This window comes from Theropithecus gelada, chromosome 2, assembly GCF_003255815.1.
Source record: "Theropithecus gelada isolate Dixy chromosome 2, Tgel_1.0, whole genome shotgun sequence".
Taxonomy (NCBI): Eukaryota; Metazoa; Chordata; class Mammalia; order Primates; family Cercopithecidae; genus Theropithecus; species Theropithecus gelada.
The window spans coordinates 92,014,251-92,033,398 of record NC_037669.1 but is presented as its reverse complement, the minus strand read 5'-3'; the positions used below and the strand labels follow the sequence as shown (position 1 = coordinate 92,033,398).

The following is a 19,148-nucleotide window of genomic DNA, read 5'->3' as shown; positions in this document are numbered from 1 at the left end:
TTGACTGACCTTGGGTTAGAGGCCCAACTTAGAAGGGTTAGAGTCCCTTTAAGATTTAGGGAGTTGGAGGCTCCTCTCAGTAAAGTCCCTTTCAGCTAAGAACAGGTTTAGCACTACAGGATGTTAACTGCTCTTCTCTTTGGATTGATCTGCCTTGCACTCTTTGCTGATGGCTGTGGGTGACAGGCATGTACAGGATTGTGGGATACAGGGAGCATTTTCCTCCCTGAAAGGGAAACTTGAGAGCTGATGGGACTTCTGGAAAAGATCCCTTTGCTACTGACAAGTGGCCGCCTGAACTTTTCAGTGTCGCTGCAATGGGTGGATCTTTCTCTGGCCTCCCTGAGCACCTGCCTTCCCCACCCTGCCTCAGGCAATGCTTTCCTTTCTTTCTCTATGCAAATCAGTTGAATGAATGGTAAAAATCACTGTTTCATGTAAAGTTTGGATTACTGGAAAAAAGGATTTGTGAGGCTAGTCTTTAGACAGAGTTTTGCTGTTGTTGCCCAGAGTGAAATGGGCAGTGCAATGGCGTGATCTCGACTCACCGCAACCTCCGCCTCCCGGGTTCAAGCGATTCTCCTGCCTCAGCCTCCTGAGTAGCTGGGACTACAGGCACCACGTCTGGCTAATTTTGTACTTTTTTAATACAGACGGGGTTTCTCCATGTTGGTCAGGCTGGTCTTGAACTCCCGACCTCAGGTGATCTGCCTGCATGGGCCTCCCAAAGTGTTGGGATTACAGACTTGAGCCACCATGCCGGGCCTGAGGCTAGTCTTAAACTGTAGCGAATCTGATGTGCTTTGTGTGTCTTTCTATATTGTTCTATCATGGAGAGGAGTACCTTAGGATAGAACATGGGCTTAGGATACCTGTGAGCTCGCTTTTCAAGACAGCCCAGCAAACTAGTCAGTCATGTGCTTGGGGAGCTTGACCTTGTAACCATGGGCCATGCTTTCTCTTTTCTTTTCTTTTCTTTTTTTTTCGGTTATAGCAGCACTTTTATTTTTCCTTACACAATGACGTGTTCCTGGGGTCTGATGTTCTCACATAACAGTAGAAAACCAAAATTTGTTGTCATCTCTTTAAAGAATCGAGAATTGCATACAAAAAAAATCTTGCATAAATTACAAGGATGAATACATTTACAGGTGTAAATGCAAACTGCTTCCAACTCAAGGCAAGTAACAGCCCATGGTGTTCTGGCAGAAAACATCAGCTAAGAAAACTGGGTCCTATGGCTTGGACTTTCCAACCCTGACAGACCAGCAGGACAGAAACAACTGGTTCAGGAGCCTTTGCCAGCCTCTAGAGAAATCCCAGAACACTCAAGCCCTGACGCATTAATACCCTGCACAGATTGGAGACTGCTGGCCACGCAGACTCACCAAGCCACAGACTTGTCTTCCACAAGCGCGTTCTTACCTCAGCCACGAAGTGACCAAGCCACATGTACTAAAGGTTGAACTCAAAGATATGTACAGGGTATTAAACAAATACCAAGGGGAACAGTTAACTTGAATACAAGGTCAAAATCAGGAACAAGTTCTACAATCCAGTGCTGATATCAGATACAAGCTTCGAGGACAATTTCTTTTCGAAGGCTTATTCCAGTTTCGTGAGACTAGCATGAGGTGTATGCATTTGCCAAGGGCAAGTTTATACATCTGAATTAACCCGTGCAGCAAATGCTACGCATCTGCTCGGTCCATTTAGAAGCATTTGCAGTGGACGATGTAGGGGCCCGACTTGTCCTACTTCTGCTTGCTTATCCACATCTGCTGGAAGGTGGATAGTGAGGCCAGGTTGGAGCTGCCGATCCACACCGAGTACTTGCGCTCTGGGGGTGCAATGATCTTGATCTTCATGGTGCTCGGTGCCAGGGTGGTGATCTCCTTCTGCATCCTGTCGGCGATGCCTGGGTACATGTTGGTGCCTCTGGACAGCACCGTGTTGGCGTACAGGTCTTTGCGGATGTCCACATCACACTTCATGATGGAGTTGAAGCATCTCATGGATGCCGCAAGGTTCCATGCCCAGGAAGGAAGACTGGAACAGTGCCTCCAGACACCGGAACTGCTCATTGCCGATGGTGATGACCTGGCCATCGGGCAGCTTGTAGCTCTTCTCCAGAAAAGAGGAAGATGCGGTGGTGGCCATCTCCTGCTCAAAGTCCAGGACAACGTAGCACAGCTTCTCCTTGATGTCGCGCACAATTTCCCGCTCGGCCGTGAAGGTGAAGCTGTAGCCATGCTCGGTGAAGATCTTCACGAGGTAGATGGTCAGGTCCCGGCCAGCCAGGTCCAGACGCAGGATGGCATGGGGGAGGGCGTAGCTCTCGTAGATGGTCACCGTGTGGGTGACCCCGTCTCCAGAGTCCATGACAATGCCAGTGGTGCGCCCAGAGGTGTAGAGGGACAGAACTGCCTGGATGGCCACGTGCATGGCCGGGGTGTTGAAGGTCTCAAACATAATCTGAGTCATCTTCTCTCTGTTGGTCTTGGGGTTCAGGGGGGCCTCGGTCAGCAGCACCGGGTGCTCCTCTGGGGCCACGGGCAGCTCGTTGTAGAAGGTGTGGTGCCAGATCTCCATGTCGTCCCAGTTGGTGACAATGCCATGCTCAATAGGGTACTTCAGGGTCAGGATGCTGCCCGTGCTCTGGGCCTCGTTGCCCACATAGGAGTCCTTCTGGCCCATGCCCACCATCACGCCCTGGTGTCGGGGGCATCCGACGATGGAGGGAAACACGGTTCGGGGGTCGTCGTCCCCAGCAAAGCCAACTTTGCACATGCTGGAGCCATTGTCAATGAGGAGCATGGCGATCTCTTCCATTGCGACCGGCGGAGGAGTAGGACGGTGGAGCGGCAGAAGAACAAGGTGCGCGAGTTGGCGGCGACTCGCTTTCTCTTTTCACAATGGTGGCTGGATTCAATTTCTGGTTCAAATTCTGGTTCAATTTCTGGCTTGGAAAATGAGTCCTTTATCTTCTATGTATTTATATGTATGATGTCTGTGATGTTTATATATGAAAGAGCTTTGATTAACTGGTTTAATAATAATAGGTGCTTAAATCAAATATCTTATCAGAAAAGTAAAAAGTGTAATGCCTTTTATTTAGTTCGTGTGACATTAGTAATCTTTGGGATATAAAAACAGCTGTAAAGATTATTGGTAAAATAAAAATGTCTTCAAAATTGTAAACATTTGTTCTAAATTAGGCAAGTCAAATATTAGGTTTGCTAAATGCTTTAAGGTCATAAACTGCTTCTTTGACTTTGAAAATTGTTCAATTTACCTACTTTGGAGCATTAGATTCTAGATAAGGCCTGGGGACATGTGGAGTTAGCCATGTCCCCTAGCTATGCTGGAAAGAGTCAGCCCTTATCTGCACTTCTGTCTGATGTCCTAGGCTCCACACCTAGTACATAATTAAAATCCCAAACTTACCAAGGTTTTTGTGGCCCAGGCTGGAGTGCAATGGCACAATCTCAGCTCACTGCAACCTCTGCCTCCCGGATTCAAGTGATTCTCCTGCCTCAGCCTCCCAAGTAGCTGGGACTACAGGCACATTCCACATGCCCAGCTAATTTTTGTATTTTTAGTAGAGATGGGGTTTCTCCATGTTGACCTCAGGTGATCTGCCCGACTCAGCCTCCCAAAGTGCTGGGATTACAAGCATGAGCCACCAGGCCCAGCCATGATGATCTGCTCTTTAACAAAAATTTGTAAAGGGTTATAAAAGGTTTATGAAAATCTTACCTTATGGTCAAACTGATTAAGATTAAAATACATTTGTTATAAGGTTTTATTAAGAATTGGGTTTGCCGGGTGTGGTGGTTCACGGCCTGTAATTCCAGCACTTAGGGAGGCCAAGGCGGGCAGATCATGAGGTCAGGAGTTCAAGACGAGCATGGCCAATATGGTGAAACCCCATTTCTACTAAAAATACAAAAATTAGCCGGGTATGGTGGCAGGCACCTGTAATCCCAGCTACTCGGGAGGGTGAGGCAGGAGAATCGCTTGAACGCGGGAGGCAGAGGTTGCAGTGAGCTGAGATTACGCCATCGAACTCCAGCCTGGTGACAGAGCAAGACACCATCTCAAAAAAAAAAAAAAAAAAAAAGAAAGATAAATTGGGTTTGACATCAATAATGCATTAATGCAACAGTGACATTTGGCTTATTTGGTATAAAAGTCATACAAGGCTGAGCGCAGTTACTCACGCCTGTAATCCGAACATTTTGGGAGGCCGAGGCAGGCAGATCACCTAAAGTCGGGAGTTTGAGACCAGCCTGACCAACATGGAGAAACCCCGTCTCTACTAAAAATACAAAAATGAGCCGGGCGTGGTGCCGCATGTCTGTAATCCCAGCTACTCGGGAGGCTGAGGCAGGAGAATTGCTTGAACCCGGGAGGCGGAGGTTGCGGTGAGCTGAGATCATACCATTTCACTCCAGCCTGGGCAACAAGAGCGAAACTCTGTCTCAAAAAAAAAAAAAAAAAAAAAAAATCATACAAAAGCATTGTCAAATATAAAATGGTGTTTGGTTTTCTTTGGACTGTATTTGTACAAATGTTATTGGTATGTGGTCCCAAATTATGGAAAACTATAATTCTGATATGGCTTAGTGTTTGTTATTAATAATTATAATTGTTACATAAAATCATTGTATGCCACAGAGGTAGAGAAATTTCTTTTTTTTCTTTTCTTTTTTTTTGAGATGGAGTCTCACTCTATCGGCTGGCTAGAGTGCAGTGGCGTGATCTTGGCTCACTGCAGTCTCCACCTCCCGGGTTCAAGCGATTCTCCTGCCTCAGCCTCCCGAGTAGCTGGGACTACAGGTGCGCCACCACACCCAACTAATTTTTGTATTTTTAGTAGAGATGGGGTTTCACCATGTTAGCCTGGATGTTCTCGATCTCCTGACCTCGTGATCCACCCAACTTGGCCTCCCAAAGTGCTGGGACTACAGGCATGAGCCACTACGCCCTGCTTGTCAATTGTGGTTTTTTGTTGTTGTTGTTGTTGTTGTTGTTGTTTTTTGAGACGGAGTCTCACTCTGTCACCCAGGCTGGAGTTCAGTGGCCGGATCTCTGCTCACTGCAAGCTCCGCCTCCCGGGTTTACGCCATTCTCCTGCCTCAGCCTCCCGAGTAGCTGGGACTACAGGCGCTTGCCACCTCGCCCGGCTAGTTTTTTGTACTTTTTAGTAGAGACGGGGTTTCACCGTGTTAGCCAGGATGGTCTCGATCTCCTGACCTCGTGATCCGCCCGTCTCGGCCTCCCAAAGTGCTAGGATTACAGGCTTGAGCCACCGCGCCCGGCCTGTTGTTGTTGTTTTTGAGATGGAGTCTCGCCCTGTTGCCCAGGCTGGAGTGCAGTGGCAAGATCTCGGCTCACTGCAACCTCCATCTCCCGGATTCAAGCGATTCTCCTGCCCTAGCCTCCCGAGTTGCTAGGATTACAAGCATGTGTCACCACGCCCGGCTAATTTTTGTATTTTTAGTAGAGATGAGGTTTCACCATGTTGGTCAGGCTGGTCTCGAACTCCTGACCTTGTGATCCGCCTGCCTCGGCCTCCCAAAGTGCTGGGATTACAGGCGTGAGCCACTGCACCTGACCCAATTGTGTTTTTAATAGTGGCTGTCCTAAGACGTTTTGTCATCTACAAACAATTGTCTTGTTTGAATCTTCTTGAAAAAGTGGTTTTGACTGGGCTGATGGCTCACACCTGTAATCCCAGCCCTTTGGGAAACCGAGGTGGCCAGATCACTTGAGGTCAGGAGTTCAAGACCAGCCTGGCCAACATGGTGAAACCCCGTCTCTACTAAAAATACAGAAATTAGCTAGGTATGGTGGCAGGCGCCTGTAATCCCAGTTACTCAGGAGGCTGAGGCAGGAAAATTGCTTGGGCCCAAGAAGTGGAAGTTGCAGTGAGCCAAGGTGACGCCACTGCACTCCAACCTGGGCGACAGAGCAAGATTCCATCTTGGAAAAACAACAACAAAAAAGGTGGTTTTAGGCTGGGCATGGTAGCTCACACATTTAACCCCAGCACTTTGGGAGGCCGAGGCTGATGGATCACCTGAGGTCAGGAGTTTGAGACCAGCCTGGCTGACACGGTGAAACCCCATCTCTACTAAACATACAAAAAATTAGCCGGGCATGGTGGCAGATGCCTGTAATCCCTGTTACTCGGGAGGCTGAGGCAGGAGAATTGCTTGTGCCCAGGAGGCGGAGGTTGCAGTGAGCTGAGACTGCACCATTGCACTCCAGCCTAGGCAACAAGAGTGAAACCCCATCTCAAAAAAAAAAAAAAAGAAAAAAAAGGTGGTTTTATAATCAACTATAGAACTCTAACAGGTGTTTTCTTTTTTTTTAATTTTTTTTTTATTTTTTCAGATGGAGTCTTGCTCTGTCACTGAGGCTGGAGTACAATGGCATGATCTTGGGTCATTGCAATATCTGCCTCCTGAGTTCAAGCCATTCTCCTGCCTCAGCCTCCCGAGTAGCTGGGATTACAGGCACATGCCACCATGCCTGCCTAATTTTTGTATTTTTAGTAGAGACAGGGTTTCGCCATGTTGGCCAACCTGGTCTTGAGCTCCTGACCTCAGGTGATCCACCCGCCTCAGCCTCCCAGACTACTGGGATTATAGGCGTGAGCCACCACACCCAGCCAACAGGTGTTCTTACATGCAGGTTTCTGATAACTTTGGAAATTGTGACATTAGAATAGTGGAAAAAACTTTCAGAACTCTCGAGGAGAACTGAAATGTTCATGAATATCAAACAAATGTTAACTGAATGGACTAAACTAATAGAAATCTAAAGTAATCTTTTTAACTTTTTGCTTAAAACGCTGGTGATTCTTTATTTTGTTTTTCAGAATCGAGGAAACTTCTTTTGTGCTATTTACAGCTTGTAGCAACTAAGTAAAGTATACTCCTGTGAACAAAATTTGGAGCATATTTGTTTTTCTCTACCCAATTTCTCCAGAATTTGGAAACTAGTTGTGCGTATTTTTAACTTACGGCAGTATAGTTATTTGCAAAAGTGCAATAAGAATCTGTTTTCTTTTGCAACAGGACACATTTGGAACAACTGGTTATTTTACCAAGGCTTTGACTGGAATGGTGTGCTTTCCTTTAAGGAATCAAACTTGACTTGTAAAGCCAGTAAAAGCCCCTTAGGGAACTGGTCTCACCCCTCATCTACAACAGTCTTTGTACAAGGTTTCTGACCTATAAGTAAAGAATGTCACTTCTAACAGGTCCAGGAGCCCCAAGTTATCTTGGGACCCCAAGAAGAGAGCAATTTACCTAACTCATGGATACAAACCCATGGCAGTGCTCAGCTCTAAAAAAGTCTTATCTAAAATTCCTTCTATTAAACAGAGTTCGATCAAAGCCAATTTAAAAAGAGCTTATGTGAAAAATAATTATTCTTGCTGCACTATACAAATAATCAGGCCAAGTATAAGAAAACAAATTGGTCTTACTATGATTTGTCTTTAGTAAAAATGGGAAACTGGAGAGAGAAATTATGTTTCAAAAACTATGGTATACTTGTTATTAAATTCTAGTCTCATCAGTTACTTTTAAGTTTGTTTCTGCAATTTAGGCTAACCTTGCTTATTCCTGGGACCTAACCGGTGATCTCTAACTGCTGCTCAGAAAAAACAAGAGGGATGCATAATGTAAACATCTGGATCAATATTCTATTTCTGGGTACATTGCAATGAGCTAGCAACCCCATATCAGCTTGATTCCAACAGTTGCCCAGTTCATGGAGAGCTTTCTAATTTAGTTTACTTGGATAATTTTACTTATTTTGTTTTACCGCTGTGGAATATTGCTGTTGTATTCTTTGTGTAGGAATGCAGAACAAGCTTACTCAACATTTTCTTTTTTCTTTTTTTTTTTTTTTTGAGACAGAGTTTTGCTCTTGTTGCCCAAGCTGGAGTGCAATGGTGCGATCTCAGCTCACTGCAAACTCTGCCTCCTGGGTTCAAGCGATTCTCTTGCCTCAGCCTCCTGAGTAGCTGGGATTACAGGCATGTACCACCACACCTGGATAATTTTTGTATTTTTAGTAGAAACGGGGTTTCACCATGTTAGCCAGGCTGGTCTCGAACTCCTGACCTCAGGTGATCCACCCGCAGCTGGCTCCCAAAGTGCTGGGATTACAGGCGTGAGCCACTGTGCCTGGCCCCTTACTCAACATTTTCCTAAATTGAACCCTTATTAATCTTTCAGATGTCACCTTTTGTCAGAACTCAAAACTTATGAATGGCCGTCACCATACTGGTGCTTTCTGACTGAGCTCCTCTCTACTCTGAATACAAGAGACTCTCATAGTTAGGCAGGAATATCATTGCTGCTATGCAGCCTGAAGAAGTTACAGAACATGGATCTTCATCCTTCTGCAACCCTTAGGATTAAGGGTTCTCTTATAGAAGGGTGGGGGAAATTGTTAGAGATGTTTAAACCACAGCAGCTCCATCTTGAATAGGAGCTAGGTAAAATAAGGCTAAGACCTACTGGGCTGCATTCCCAGCTGTTCAGGCATTCTAAGTCATGGAAAAGGATAGGAGGTCAGCACAGGATACAGGACATAAAGACCTTGCTGATAAAACAGGCTGCAGCAAAGAAGTCGGCTAAATCCCACCAAAACCAAGATGGCCACGAGAGTGACCTCTGGTCATCCTCACTGCTATACTCCCACCAGCACCATGAAAGTTTACAAATGCCATGGCAACATCAGGAAGTTACCCTATATAGTCTAAAAAGGTGAGTCATGAATAATCCACCCCTTGCTTAGCATATCACCAAGAAATAACCCTAACAATGGGCAAGGGCTGCTCTGTCTATAGAGTGGCCATTCTTTTATTCCTTTACTTTCCTAATAAACTTGCTTTTGCTTTGCACTGTGGACTCGCCCAGAATTCTTTCTTGTGCAAAATTCAAGAACCCTCTCTTGGGCTCTCGATCAGGACCCCTTTCCTGTAACAGGACTACAGGCGCACACTATAACGCCAGCTAATCGTTTGTGTTTTTTGCAGAGACGGTGTCTCCCTATGTTACCCAGGCTGATCCTGAACTCCTGGGCTCAAGTGATCCACTCTCCTTGTCCTCCCAAAGTGTTGGGATTACAAGCGTGAGCCACTGTGCCCTGCCTGCCAAAACTTTTCTCTTTATTTCGAATGTGATTGAGAAGACAAGCATATTGCTTAAATAAGTCACAGAGTGTGAGAGGCAGAGAGGCAAACCAATGATTCAAACCCATGTCTGCCTGACTTCCAGGGTCTAAGGTCCCAACTAGCCCTTGGGGATGGCTTCCTGCCCTGTTGAGAACACCTGCTATTAAGAACACCTGCTGTTTCTGCAGCATCCGTTATGGACCAGCCATGTCCCAAGTTCTTTACCCACACTGACTTACTTATTAGATCTCATCCTTTATCAAAACTCACCCAAGATCCGTGCTTTCCAAGGCCAGTTTTACAGAGGGGGAGATGGAGGCACAGAGAGGTTGCATAGCCACTTGTCCGTCCGAAGTTACAAAGCAAGCGTCAAAGCTGGGACTTGAACTCCCGCCCTTTGGCTCCAGTATCCATGCTCTTGCACATTTTATAACGTGGCCTTCATCTGAAACACCCTCCTTAGAGCCTGCCCCATCTGTTCCACCCCAGGAGATCAGAAGACTCACCCACTTCCTTCACAAAATTTCCCAGTTTCTCCTCAGGGACATTGCCTCATGGGAAAGCTGAGAAAGACATTTTTGGAGCCTGGGATGCTCGTGTCTTTCCTGGCTCAACTTCTGGGGCCCTCTCTGAGGGGTGGGCTTGAGGGAATCCCGAGTGTCCCTTCTGAGCTCACAGGGCCGAGTGCCCATCTATCCACCCCATGCTGCGTGCCTCTGTGGTCCAGGGCACACTCAGAACCCAGAGAGCCCACAGTCTGAAGGAAGACAGACAAGCAAATGGACAAGGGGTCTCCCAGCCCCAGCCTCAGACCCCTTTTTCCTGCCTCGAGTCCTCCTGCTGCTCCTTCCCCCATCCTTCTCTGCTTGGCCCTCTCAGGACCAAAACAAAGTCTCATTTTAACTCCCATAGGAGCAGCTTATTGAGGATTTCCGCAGAATCCCCCAAGAGACACTGAGTACTTGCTTTGCAGTCACAATATTCTCACGCTGTTGAGACATTTCCCCCCACTCTTCTATAAGAGAATCCTTAATCCTAAGGGTTGCAGAGGGATGAAGATCCATCTTCTGTAACTTCTTCAGGCTGCACAGCAGCGATGATATTCCTGCCTAAGTCTCATGCTTAGACTTCCACAGCTATTCTACAGCCGGGGAAGTGCTGAAACAATGGTGCACAGGGCCTAGGAGCCCTAGGCCAACTGAGCTAGGCTTTCCTGAAGAGGGGGGCCTTATTCAAGGAGGCTGGGATGAGGGTGGAAGGAGGGTGTTCCAGCTAAGGGAAGTTCCAGCCTGTTGTGTGTGGGCCCCAGGGAAGGCAAGTGTCTATGCCTGCATGGGTTCCAAGGGCACTGGGCTGGAGAGGAGGGCACAGGCCAGTTCTCCAAGTTCCCGGTTGCCCATCAGGTTTGGGTGGCTGGAGGTGCTCCTAATTCTGCAGCAGGCAGAAGGAGCACTGGCATGGGGTTGAACCCCAGCATGGCCACGCCCCACCTGGGGCCTTACCAAGCCCTTTTCTCCTTGTTCTCTGAGGGCCTCCGTTACCCCTTCTGGACAATGGAAAGTTGAAATAGTCAGTGTTGTTTGTCACACGCTTGAATGTATGGGCTTAGAGCTCTTTCTTAATTTCTTTTTTTTTTTTTGAGACAGAGTCTTGCTCTGTCACCCAGGCTGGAGTGTAGTGGCGCCATCTTGGCTCACTGCACCAATCCGCCTCCTGGGTTCACACCATTCTCCTGTCTCAGCCTCTGGAATAGCTGGGACTACGGGGGCCCGCCACCACTCCCAGCTAACTTTTTGTATTTTTTAGTAGACACAGGGTTTCACTGTGTTAGCCAGGATGATCTCGATATCCTGACCTCATGATCTGCCCACCTCGGCCTCCCAAAGTGCTGGGATTACAGGTGTAAGCCACTGCGCCTGGCCCTTAATTTCTTTTTTTTTTTTTTTTTTTTTTTTGTTTGAGATGGGGTCTCGCTCTGTCACCCAGGCTGGAGTGCAGTGGCCGGATCTCAGCTCACTGCAAGCTCCGCCTCCCAGGTTCACGCCATTCTCCTGCCTCAGCCTCCCGAGTAGCTGGGACTACAGGCGCCCGCCACCTCGCCCGGCTAGTTTTTTGTATTTTTTAGTAGAGACGGGGTTTCACCGGGTTCGCCAGGATGGTCTCGATCTCCTGACCTTGTGATCCGCCCGTCTCGGCCTCCCAAAGTGCTGGGATTACAGGCTTGAGCCACCGCGCCCGGCCAATTTCTTAAAGAAGATTTTACCAAACCAATAAATAAAGTCTTAAGTGCATGTTGTTATGTTTCCCAAACGATTTAAATCTCCATGATTTGAGGAATTCCTGAAGCCACTTCTTGAACCCCTTCCTGCTATGACTGTGTTTTCTGGTGCTGGTTGCAGGGCTACGGCCGTGTGACCTGTGTGGTCATACAGGGCCCCTGCACTCAGAAGGGTCCTGTACTTAGTTTATTGCTCTGTTTTTGAGGTCTTGAAACTCTTTATGATTTTTGAACAAAGGGCCCCACATTTTCATTTTGCACTGGGTGCTGCAAATTACGTAGCCAGTCCTGGCAATAGTGGCTCCACACTCCCAACAACACAGGAAGGGGCCCCTGGAGACCATTCTGTGAGTAACGTATTTCCCTCCACACTTGCCTAGAGTCTCCCTGGAGTCTTTGTTCCCGGTCTTAGGCAGCTGGAGGAGCAGGAGGACAGCCTGGAGGGGAAGGAAGAGAGTTGGAGGTAGCACAGGGCAGAAGGGCACTTCTAGTCTAGCCTGTCAATACCAAGAGTGCAGCAGACTGAAAGCTGTATTCCCAGCACCTCTTGCCACGCTGGACTGCAGGAGAGACACAGGGTTAGTCAGGGTGGTGTTTGGTGGGGTCAAGACAGAAGGGGACGGGGAGCACAGTTTAGAGAAATAGGAGGCCCCAGATCAGACCAAGAGACACTGTGAACTGGAGGCAGAGGTCTGAGTCCTGCCACCAGCCATGACTTAGCCAAGACTTGCCTCTCAAGGTAACTCTCCCACCTGGCTCTGGACCTCAGTTTCTTCCCTTGCCAAATGGGGCTGGTTACCCCTGCCCCGTCCTTCCAGGAGTGCTGTGAGCTCAAAGGAGGTGGACACACAGGAGCCCTTTGTGTCTTAGAGGACCACACACACAGGTCACATCTCTGGACACAAGTGGCCAGACTCCACAGACACCATGGCCACGGTGCGGCTGGGAGGAGGCACAGAACATAATTTCCATTGGCTCCATTTCCCCAGCCACACCCCTCTCAGGGGTCCCAGTTTGAACTCAGATCTAGGTGGGACCTGGCCAAGGCTCCCCGCATGGTATTGTTACCATGACAACCCCAGAAATTAGTGTTGGGGCTTTTACTTTGGTGACAGGATGGATCCCAGAGGCCCACACAATACTGTTGCTATGGGCAAGTTTGCTGGGAGATAACTCATTTCAAGGGGGCTGCCCTTGCCCATATAGGTGACCACCATGGCAGAGGCTCCTTGCCCAATGGAGAGAGCCCCCTGCTCCACCAGCTGTAGGGACAGCAGGCATCTTCCACTCACAGCCAGGGTTTGACATTGATCTACACGACTACCACTAGTCCCAGCTGTACCCACCCCCAGCAGCCTCCATCACCCATCACACCTCCTGAGTATCCATCGCCCTCCAACCTGCAATCTCAGCTCCTGAGGGCTCTTCTCTTGTGCTCTTGGCTTATTCGTTCTATTTCAGGAAGGAAAGAAAACCCTAGGGAGGGAAGTTGTCACTGGAGATAGGATCAGTGGTTCTCAACTGGTGGTAAGGGGGCCTGCAAAATCTCCTGAATTGCTTTTTGGAAATAAGCAAAAGCCAGGTGTCACTTGGATCTGAGTTCAAGTTGGGATCCCTGAGAGGGGTGGGGCTGGGGAAATAGAGTCAGTGGAAATTGTATTCTGATGTCTCCTCCTTTCTTCCTCCCAGGGAGATAGTCTCTTCCATCTTCACCTCTCAAAAGGCATACAGGTGGGCAGGGACCTGGGGAGCCACTGGATGGGGCAGTTTCCACCCTTCTAGTTCATGAGCAGATGAACTGACCTCCACTGGGGACAAGCCGGGCTGTGGGAGGAATCACATGGTCCCCCCAGGAAAGGCGTGGGGATGTGTGAGGCCTAACATGGAGTGCCCTGCCTTACTCTCTCCTCTTGGAAGTTGCACTCTGGAGGGTCTCCTGCTTGAAGCACATGGTCTCCTGGAGGCTGACCATGAGATCCCGGGGGGTTGCAAGTCTTTGTCCTGGCAGAGGAATGGAGAGATGCTTCCCAAAGCAGTCCCATGTCTAAGGGCAGGCCTTGCCCTCTCCATATTCACTTCCAGAGTGAAGGCCTACCCACAGGAACTGGCACCCAAACCCACCAGGCTGCCCCACAGCTGAGCTGGCCTGAGCCTGGTCCTCTTCTGGAAAGCTTGTGCATCCTCCAACTCAGCCTTGGCCTTCATCCGTGCCCAGCCCAACTTATTGTTCAACCCCAGACTGTGCTGAGAGAAGGTGGAAAAAGTTCTGTCACTGAAGTCAGGACATCTTGTTGCAGATCAGGCCTGGGCTGGGACAGGCTCCAAGGCTTCCAGCCCTAGCATTAGCAGCCCAGCTTATGTGGTCACCATGTCTCTGGTCCTGCACCCTGTGTGCTGTGTGCAATGGGGCCTTTAAGAGATCTTTTGGCATGTATCAGGAGCCACCACGGTCCAAACCATAGTCCTGGTCCTTCCCTCTCATTCCTTGTTTGACCAACAGGAACTGTTCATTGCCCTTTGGAATGGAGCAAGCAGTGAGGGGTACGGCAAGAGGGGAGGGGGCAGCCTCTGGCCCCCAGAAGCAGAACAATTCCTCAGAACAACTGGTCAGAGATAAGTGAGAGTAGGCCGGGTGCGGTGGCTCACACTTGTAATTCCAGCACTTTGGGAGGTTGAAGTGGGCAGATCATGAGGTCAGGAGTTCGAGACCAGCCTGGCCAACATGGTGAAACCCTGTCTCTACTAAAAATACAGAAAATTAGCCAGCCATGGTGGTGTGTGCCTGTAGTCCCAGCTACTTGGGAGGCTGAGGCAGGAGAATCACTGGAACCCAGGAGGTGGAGGTTGCAGTGAGCCTAAATGGGTCACTTAGAAAATTGATGCTGGGGCCAAGCGCAGTGGCTCATGCCTGTAATCCCAGCACTTTGGGAGGCCGAGGTTGGCAGATCATGAGGTCAGGAGATCGAGACCATTCTGGCTAACACGGTGAAACCCCGTCTCTACTAAAAACACAAAAAATTAGCCAGGCGTGGTGGCGGGCCCCTGTAGTCCCAGCTACTCAGGAGGCTGAGGCAGGAGAATGGCGTGAACCCGGGAGGTGGAGCTTGCAGTGAGCCAAGATCACGCCACTGCACTCTAGCCTGGGTGACAGAGCGAGACTCCGTCTCAAAAAAAAAAAAAAAGAAAAAGAAAGAAAGAAAAAAAAGAGAAAATTAAATTGATGCTTGGCCTTTGGCTTGGGGGAAGTTTTTGTTCAGTTATTTATTTTTTTTTAAGTGTCCCTGGCATCCTTTATGCTGGATGATGGCCTGGCTGGGCTTGCTTCTCTCTTAGGCTCCTTCTGGAATTTAGGATTCCTGCCCCCTGCAATCTCCTCACTTACCCACCTCCTGTGGTCTACTTAGACTCAGAACAAGCTCCAGTTTCCGGCTTGGGGCCCCCACTGAGTCTCTTGTGGACCACCGTCCCCTTTCCTCTGTCACTGTTTCCAACACTCTGCTTCCCTCCTGTCTCCTCATCCAGCCCCTGCTGGCCACCATGCCTTTGCTCAGGCTGTTCCCCTGGCTCTGACACTCTCCCTTCCATCTCAAGTCTGCCTTCTTCCCGGATTCCTCCCCTGACACTGTGGCCTCTGCCACTTCCCTTTATGCCTTCTCCTGCAGTAGGGGCAGCAGCAGTCTTGCCTGAACTAGATTGGTGTTGCCACGAAAGCTGCACCATGACCTCAGGGCTGCATATCTGCATGAGCAGCCCTGAGAGCTCCAATTCTGTTTTTTTTTTTTTTTTTTGAGACGGAGTTTTGCTCCTCTTGCCCAGGCTGGAGTGCAGTGGCACAATCTCGGCTCACTGCAAGCTCCGCCTCCCAGGTTCACACCATTCTCCTGCCTCAGCCTCCTGAGTAGCTAGGACCCTAGGCCCCCACCACCATGCCCAGCTACTTTTTTGTATTTTTAGTAGAGACTGAGTTTCACCATGTTAGCCAGGATGGTCTCGATCTCCTGACCTCATGATCTGTCCACCTCGGCCTCCCAAAGTTCTGGGATTACAGGCATGAGCCACCATGCCCGGCCCGGAGATTTTTCTTAAACCTCTGAGAGCTTGCGTGATCTGGGGAAGGAGGAATCAAACATGGTTGGCATTAGCCCGGGTTGGGTGCTGGGGGCTGGGAGGGGTAGCATATTCCTGCCCAAGGTCGAGGCCTAGAGTTTCCTCTCCCTCCTCAGAGGAGGTGCAAATGTGGAGGGTCCAGAGGAGACTAGCAGCGAGGAGATGACCCATGTTGGCCAGGAGGCCTGGGGGACTCTCCAGCCCTGTGCTTAGCTTACTGTGTGATCCTGGGCATATCACTCAACCTCTCGGAGCCTTGGTTTCATCTCCAAGTTGGTCCTTCTTCCAGCTCAGATGCTGCTATTGTTCTAAGGCATTGGTTCTCAAACTTCACTGTGCATCAGAATCACCTGCAGGGCTCATTGAAACACAGATTGCTGGGCCTTAACCCCAGAGTTTCTGACTCAATAGGTCTAGGGTAAGGTCTGAGAATTTCCATTTCTAACAAGATCTCTGCTAATCTTTGTATTTTTACTAGAGATGGCATTTCACCATGTTGGCCAGGCTGGTCTCGAACTCCTGACCTTAGGCGATCCACCTGCCTCGGCCTCCCAAAGTGCTGGGATTACAGGCGTGAGCCACTGTGCCCAGCCTGGGTGTTAGTTTTTTTAGTTGTAAAAGTGGATGTGTACTCTTGTGTGAGTATATGTGTGAAATTTGCAATTGCAATTCTCCTTGCTGTTGGTATACTCACCTAGGCACTAAATTCACAGGAGGCCATCTGCAGCTTCTCAATCCTGACCTCATGCCATGCCAAATTGAACTGTGAGGTTGTGGCCTGGGCTTACACATTCTTCCCAAGTGATTCCAGTGGACCAACAAGGATGGGAACCCCCTTGCTCTGTGCAGTTCAAGGCTCAGGGTGGTAAAGATGCTTGCAAAGAGCACTAAGTAGAGCAATGGCTCGGCTCACAGCCATGTAGTCAGTCTCTCAGGAGACTCCTCAGGGCTGAGATGAGTATAGAGGTCCCCAAAAGACCTGTCCAGCATGTGGCAGTCCAGCCCTGCAGCCCTTGCCCTTTGCTCTGAAGCCTCCCAGCCTGAAGTTCTAGCTTCTGGACCCACTCCTCTGCCCTCCACTCCTCCCGGGATTTGCTCACCCCAGCAAAGTTTTGGGATTCACAGATAGGCAACTTCCTGGGGTCCTCAGCAGCACTGAAGTATCCCCAGCAGTTCTTCACTTGCTGTTGGGGAGAAGAACGAGTTCAGATCATGGCCATTTACCCAGGAGGCTCCAGTGTGGTGTAGAAGCAGTGAATACTGGGCTCCTGGTGCAGACACAGCCAAAAAACAGAGCCAGGCATCCACCTTACAACAGCCTTGAGATGAGCATGGGGAGCTGGGGTCTACGGACTTTACCCCACTGTCCTTGAAGGGACACTGCTCAAGGGTGAAGTTCCCGACCTTGTACATTGTCCCTTTGATGCGAAACAGCAGTAACTGGTTCTGACACTGTTGGGTTCTGTGAAGCCAGGAGACAGTACGCATCTCCACAGTTAGCATTTGCTAGCATGTCCATTAGTGAGGGGAGCCCAGAAAGCACCCCTATCCCACAGCAGGTGAGGAATTTGGGGCCTGGAAAGACCCTTGCCATTATTCACCAGCTCCAAACTGAGGCCCTGAGAAGGGAAGCAAATTAGCTAAGGCCACATAGCTGAGTAATAGAGTAGGGACTTGGAGTCAAGTCCACATTATTCCAACATCTGGTGCCATTTCTTTCCTTTTCTCTTTTTTTTAGACAGGGTTTTCCTCTGTGCTCCAGACTAAAGTACATGGCATGATCTTGGCTCACCGCAAACTCCACCTCCTGGACTTAAGCAATCCTTCCTCCTCAGCCTTCTGAGTAGCTGGGAACACAGGAGCACACCATGCCTGGGTAATTTATATATAAATTATATATCCTCAAAAAAACAATTATACATAAATATATAATATATAAATACATAGTCATAGTACATAAATATGTACTATATATTATATATATAAATATCGATCTATCGATCTATCTATCTATCTATTTTTTGTAGAGACGGGGTTTTGCCATGTTGTCCAGGCTGGTCTTGAACTCCTGGGCTCAAGCAATCCACCTGTCTCGGCCTCCCAAAGTGCTGGGATTACAGGCGTGAGCCACTGCACCTGGCATCTGGTGCTATTCCTACTTGTCATATCACCTATTACACCAGCTGGAAAAATCTTCAGAAAGTGCAGAGAACAGCCCTGGGAGATGGCTGATGTAACCTTGTGAGATGGGGAAACTGAGGCCCAAAGAGGTTAGGGGGGCCTTCCTAAAGCACCTCCAGCCCATGAGGGCAGCAGAGCCCTTAGCCCAGCACTCCCTCTAGGATGTCTGGCTGGAGTTGGCTATATGTACCCTGGGCCCTGCTCCTTCTCACCCAGTTTGGCCGGGGCATACTCCTCTATTGACTGCTTGTTAAAGTTGTTGACGGGGATATCCAGAGCCTTGGCGTGGCTCAGTCTGCTGCCATTGGTCCAGTTGGTAGATTCAGCCCAAGGCAGACCCAGAAGCAGCAGCAGCCTGGCCACTGTGATGCCTTCCGTCTTGCCTGGCTGCAGTCTGCCATGTGCAGCGTTTGCTTGGTTTTATCCCTGCCTGTGGCAGGCTGTGGTGGGGGGTGGGGGGGGCGTGGTTTAAGGGTTGGGGATGTGTGGGGCGGGGGCACTGCCCTCCTGCCAGCTACCCTCCTTCGGCAAGGCCCATGCCTAGAAAATCCCAGCCTGGCTGAAGGGGTTGCAATGATTACTTAACTTCTTGGCTTTCCTCCACACAACTTGTGTCACATGAAGTAGTAAGTAGAAAAGAGGGAACTGAGCCTTAGCAGAGGGTCCTGACACTCGCCCTGTCCCAAATTCCCACCCTCATGGCAGCCCACATCTGCCTTTCCAGTTTGCTGCAGAGGGCAGGAGGCAGGGCTTGAATTCTTCCACTTGTCCCCACAAGAAGGACAGCAAAGTGGGTGGGTGGTGGGCATTGAGTCCAAGTCCTGGTTCTGCCGTTTTCTGGATAGGGGTCCTTGTTTGAGTGATTTATCTGTGGGCCTCATTTTCCTCATCACCTGGCTCATCAGAGAGCTGAAGGTGTTCCTGCAGTTGGGGGCACAGTAGGCTGGGCTCCAGGTCCTCTTCCCTAGGAGTCTAACGGGCAGGAGGGATGGCTGGGAGGAGCAAAGGAGAGGGGCGATGCAGGATCGGTCTGCATTCTCAGGGCTTGTTGGGGGGAAGGGTGCATGAGGGTTTCCCACAGACCAGATGTGGAGGACAGAGGGGAGAGCTGTGGTGTCTTTCCTGAGAAGACCCCCTGACACTGACAGGCAGTGAGGAGCAAACCTGGAAAACCCAATGCCGGCGGAGTGGGAGGCTGCCCCCGTGCTGTGCCGTCAGAGGATCTGGTAGGGGATCCTCTGAGGGATCTCAGGAAACAGTAACAACTGCATAGGGTTTGGAAGGATGGAGAAGGGTACTCCAGGCAGAAGGCTCAGTAAATGCAACAGCACAGAGGCAGGAGCACACAGGGAGGGTCTGAGGGTTACCAGCTACCCAGTG

At 49.4% G+C, this 19,148-nt stretch overlaps 1 pseudogene across 1 annotated transcript; it reads right to left on the bottom strand.

The window, feature by feature from the left end:
* Positions 1 to 974: 974 nt before the first annotated feature.
* On the bottom strand, positions 975 to 2,912 carry LOC112618659 (annotated as a pseudogene). The gene has a single exon (XR_003118109.1). The product of XR_003118109.1 is annotated as an actin, cytoplasmic 2-like (transcript).
* Positions 2,913 to 19,148: the final 16,236 nt, after the last annotated feature.